At 35.3% G+C, this 5,894-nt stretch overlaps 1 pseudogene; it reads left to right on the top strand.

Moving 5' to 3' along the window:
- The first annotated feature begins 2,072 nt into the window (after window positions 1-2,072).
- LOC21404655 lies at window positions 2,073-3,713 on the top strand (annotated as a pseudogene).
- Window positions 3,714-5,894: the final 2,181 nt, after the last annotated feature.

The following is a 5,894-nucleotide window of genomic DNA, read 5'->3' as shown; positions in this document are numbered from 1 at the left end:
TTTTTTTTTTTTTTTTCCTGAACCCACTTCGTCCCTTTTTTTAATTAGCTGTTACATGACAAAAAATATGTTGCAAAGAACCACTTTCAATAACTTTAAGATAGGTTAATTTCGGAGAGGGTGATAATTTTTACTTTGCTGCAGGTTATTGTTTCTGCAGTTGATCATATATAGTATTCACAATTTTAGTGTATTTCTATGTTTATCTTCTTTAATATTTGCTTAGTGGGGACATAGGTTTTTTTTTTTGTTAGTAAATTTTGTGCTTCCCCAAAAACTTCTCCCGGAAAGAAATGAAATCCAAAAATTAAAAGCTCGGCATATCTTTCTTTCTTTCATAGCTCTAATTAATTATTTGATGGCTTACTCAGTATCTATTGTTTCAAAATCATTCCATTACAAATTTCATATTTTTCTCTTGGATTATTTCCATTTGTTCCTCCAAACTTACACTCGCTGCAAGCTGAGTATGAAATAGGAAAAAAGTTATTTGTTACGGACCTTATGGCTCTTTATTTTATTTTATTTTTTCTTTCTCTCAGCCTTTTCTTTTTATTACTTTTTCCAAATTCATCTCTTACGTAACAATGGAAAAAGATAATAGTACGTTGGAAATCTTGAGAGAAATGAGACTTAAAACACGTAGAAAGTACGCTTTTCTTAAAGCGTAATTTGTCCCTTCTCGTTAGAGATTGTTTCGGGTTCTCAGCAAATCGCTCGCAGGATATGACAAGCCTTTAAGTTGTTAATCACAAGCAAAATGACAACAATAACAAGAACTTTTTGAATTTTTGAAAAACTTTGAGAACAAGAAGAGATAAGAATAGTAGAGTTTATTTAACTTTTATTTTTCTGCTATTCTTGTTCTTTTTATAGTTTTTCATCACACCAACACGTAGAGACACAACCAAACTTGAAAATGCACATTTTCCATTTGAATTGGTGTCAATTCAAGTTTCAAAAAACGTGTCTGATCGTTACGGCGCTGCAGCGCTAGTTTCGGGCGCTGCAGCGCCAGTTTTTGAAAAACCAGAAACTCTCTGCGCATGCCCGAGCGCCATGGCGCCCAAACTCAACGCCGCGGTGCTATGCTCTTTGTCCAGTCCAGCGCTGCGGCGCCCAGACACAACGCCAAAGCGCTATGCTTGTTGGAAATTTTGTCTGTTCCAGCACCGCGGTGCCCAAACTAGGCGCCAAAGCGCCCTGTTTGCTGAAAATTATGTCCGCTTTTAGATGTGATAAAACTTAACAAATTCTTATATGTTATATTTAAACAATCCCAACATAGTATTGTGAAAAATTTAGATGTGAGAGCTTTTTACTGTAGTAAGAAAGTTAAATGTGATTATTTTTTTAGATTTTTTTACTGTAACAAAATTCGAATTCTAAACTCGAATCTGTGTACTGAAACAAAACTCAATAGTTTGCTAGTGTACGTATAATAGGAGTAACTTAAGCATCTACATATGCACATACAACTTTTAAAAGTACGAATAAAAACACTACTAGGCTTCAAAAGCGTTCAATACGGGTAGAATAATTATAATCTCTCAGACAAAGTTACTAAATAACATTTCATTATTATTTTTCATATATAATTTTTATTTGATTGCCTCTACTGAAAAATATATAATATATATATCTTGGATCTGTCATTGGCGCCTCTTCAATCTCTTCTCTTCATTTTATCATGCTCTTGTTAGTTTTATGTTCTGAACCCACGTCATCGTCTTTTTCTTTTTTAGCTGTTACATGACAAACAACGTGTTGCAAAGAAACGGTTTCAATAATTTATGGGGATCTTCAAAATTTTAATTTTGGCACTGTTATGGGCGTTTAGACAATTAATAAGATAAGATACTGATATCATCTACCTCAACCATAAAGTAACAAAACGATAAAAGAATGTACGTTTGAACTTGCGTCACATAATTAATTTCACGATCTACTTTACTCTTTGATTATTCAACCACAATATTTTTAATATATTCTAAGCAAAAGAAAGTCCAGGCACGCAAGTGCATTCCTCTATATAAATATATATATATATATATATATATTAGCCAGCTGTATATATATGTGTGTCTCAAGTCTCAACTTAATCAGAGCCCCATTAGCCAAATTTTTCTCAGAATTACAGATCGCCGATAATGAAGCAAACACCACTCCACATAGCATTTCTTCCAGGCCCGGGCATTAGCCATCTAATCCCGTTCGTAGAGTTAGCCAGACGTCTGGTCGTTCATCACGGAGTCCACGTCACCTGCATCATTCCCTGTACAACAGATGATCATCCTCCATCAGACGCCACAAAAGCCGTCCTTGAATCCCTTCCCAAACCCAACGCCCACGCCATATTTCTCCCTCCGGTCAACTTCGACGACCTTCCGGATGACACCAACCCATCACGTAAAAACACCCTCACCGTGACTCGCTCTCTGCCCTCTATTCACCACGTGCTGAAATCGCTGGCTTCGAGTGCGAGCACTACTGCTCTCTTTGTAGATTTATTTGCTTTAGACGCTTTGGATATTGCCAAGGAACTTGATATTTCCTTTTATATTTTCTTTCCTACAAATGCTATGTCTTTGTCTTTGGTCCTTCACCTGCCGAAGCTGGACGAGATAGCCGCTTCATATGATTTCATGAGAGACTTACCCGAGCCGGTGAAATTACCAGGGTGCCCTCCTTTACGTGGTGGAGATCTCTTCGCCTCGATTCAAGACCGGAGAAGCGACACGTACAAAGAGAGGGTGCAGATCTCAAAACGGATTGTTTCGGCTGGGGGTATTGATGGGATTATCTTTAATAGCTTCATGGATATTGAACCCGACGCCATAAGAGCCTTCCAAGAGAGAAAGATCGGTGGATCTGTAATGCCCATTTATCCGGTGGGACCCATCGTACAAACCGGCTCAATCGGTCAAAACAACAAGGACTCAGAGTGTTTGACCTGGTTGGACAATCAACCACGTGGCTCAGTTCTATACGTTTCTTTCGGGAGTGGTGGGACGCTCTCGTACGATCAAGTGACAGAGTTGGCATTTGGGCTGGAGATGAGTGGGCAAAGGTTCATATGGGTCGTTAAGAGGCCCAACAACAAATTCTCTAATGCCGCGTATCTCAGTCGCCGGCCACAAGGTCCATTTGAGCCTTTGGATTTCTTGCCTGACGGGTTTGTGGAAAGGACGAATGGTCGAGGCCTCGTCGTGGACTTTTGGGCCCCACAGGCTCGGGTGTTAGGCCATAGCTCGACCGGCGGGTTTTTAAGCCACTGTGGTTGGAGCTCAACACTAGAGAGTTTTCTTTAGGGCGTACCGCTCATTGCTTGGCCACTCTTCGCGGAGCAAAAAATGAATGCAGTGTTGCTTGTTGAAAGGCTTAAAGTGGCATTAACACCAAAAGCTGATGAAGATGGCCTTATTCGACGAAAGGAAATTGCCTGTGTTGTTAAGGCTCTGATGGAGGGTACTGGTGAAGAGGGTAGAATTGTAAGAGAGCGTATGAAGGCGCTCAAGGATTCGACTTCCAAGGCACTAGACAAAGATGGATCGTCCACAAGGGCACTATCCGAGTTAGCATCCACGTTGAAAACTACGGCAAGCAATTAAAACATCATACTTTTTTATTTTTCTCTCTCTTTTTTTTTTTTCCCTATTTAGTTGGTACCTTTTAGTTAGTGATTAGTTATTACTAAATATGTTATCCCTATATTTCAATTTGTCTCTTTTCTGCTTAAGTCATGTTTTAAATCTTTCGATAGAATAACAAAAGCAGAATATTGATTAAAAACGTAAGTTGTCTCGTGTTTTTCCCTAATTTATGGCATCTTTAGCTTGTTTAGATAGTTCGTGAAAAAAAAAAAAACAATTGATGAATTGTGTAGATTTCTCATAGGGTATTTACACATTTGTCCCATGAACTTGTATGGTTTTAGTAACTTGCCACTTAAATTTTTAATTTTAGTAAGTTGTCTCATCAACTTATAAAATTATTACAATATGCCCTATTTTAGCGATGATTGTGTCAAATTAGTGTCGAAAAATCATGTTCGATGAAAAATTCTAAAATCCCACTAAAAATGTAACATAAAATTTTCAATTCCTCAATTTTTAATCCCTTAAATCTAATAAATTTTTTTTAAAGAAAAATTAGTAAAATATGGCGCATTACAACAATTTTATAAGTTTAGGGAGTTTATTGTCAAAATTAAAACTTTTAGGGGCAATTTGGTAAACCACAATAAGTTTGGATGGCAATTGTGTTAAACAAACCCACTCTCATACTGTAGTTGGCTTTTCTATATTCCTTCCGTTTAAATTTGGGTGTCTAATCCTCCAAGAATTTCGCATCCTCGAAAATGTTGGGTTGACAAATTTTAATTATAACGTCTTAACCTCAAAATAGCTTATATGGAATGTTTGAAATGGATTATGAAGGTTGATTTGGTAAAACTGGCCTTAAGAGTTTCAATTCTCCTTCTAAGAGGAGGGAGGGTCCTGAAGCCATTTGTATATTTTTTTTTGTCCTACAGTGTTGCTTTGATAAAAATTTAGGCCATGTTCTTTTTGCTGATTCGAGTTTAGAATTCGAGTTTTGTTACAGTAAAAAATTCTCACACAATATCACATCTCAACTTCAATTAAAAATTTAAATTAGCAAACCGAACGAGACTTAAGATTCTCGAAACTTTATGTTCTATGAAGAAAACAATATATAACTAACTAAATATTGCACCCTCATACAAGCAAATTAACAAATAATGCCACCCTATGTTAGCTATTTCCCATGCACTCAATCCATCTAATCCCATTCCTGGAATTTGCACACCTCTTTCGTTCTTCGCCACAGCTAATTCCGTGTCACTCGTAGAGTCAACGTAACATTGGCACGAGAGTCATGATCCCATGCCATGTCTCCATCAGAGCTCCGCCGCCACAACATTAGCTGCAGTACTTTGAAGATCTTCTCAAACAATACTGACCCCATCTTTCTTTCGCAAAAAAACGGTGTCGTCATTTCACTCGTATTGTTTCTACATCGTTTGCTTAATCACAGTACAATCGTAGAAGACCTTTTTCTAGAGTTTGCATGATTTGATTATAAGTTGCAAATCTAGTACTTTTTTTTTTTCTTTTTGAGAAATCTTATAGTATTTTTGACATATAATGATATATAGTGACTTTATTCTTTTTTGTTTTTTTTTTTGCTTTTTCTTTGGTTAGGGGAGATTGGAGATTATAGATATTACATAAGAATTCTACCATTCGCGATGCAGCCAAGAAAAACATATTCAATTGTCCAACGGGGTTTCAAGCTTTTAAAAAGTGAAGAAAAAAAAAAACAGAATTACGTTTGAACTTACGTCACATTTCAATATCTAGATCAATTCAACGAGTGCAATAATATTTTAAGAAAAAATAACCATACATGATATAGGCTTAGTTGGGTATTACTTTTTCTCCCCAAAATCTACTTCTGCTTGTAGCAGAAATTAATTTTTAGTGTTTGATAAATCTCATTAAAAGTATTTTTTGAAGAATTCTTTAAGAATCTACAGCTAAAATCAGATTCTGCCTAAAGACAATTTTAACATTTAGATTATGCGGGAATCAACATAGTACAATTAATAATACTTTCATAATACCCATAATACTCTTAATAAAATTTAAAATTTACGATCTTTCCAATCTAAAATTCAGACTCATAATATAATATAATATATTATAATAATAATATTGTAACAAATAATGTCATAATTATATTAATAACTCTAATATTATTATTTTATCATATAATATGATATTATAATAATATTATAATTATTATAATAATATGATATTATAATTATAATATGATATTGTAATTATTATTTTATAATATATTATATATTA

The sequence above is a fragment of the Morus notabilis genome, unplaced genomic scaffold (assembly GCF_000414095.1).
Source record: "Morus notabilis unplaced genomic scaffold, ASM41409v2 Scaffold1009, whole genome shotgun sequence".
Classification (NCBI taxonomy): Eukaryota; Viridiplantae; Streptophyta; class Magnoliopsida; order Rosales; family Moraceae; genus Morus; species Morus notabilis.
The sequence above is the reverse complement of the archived record's forward strand: the minus strand, read 5'-3'. Positions and strand labels throughout refer to the sequence as shown.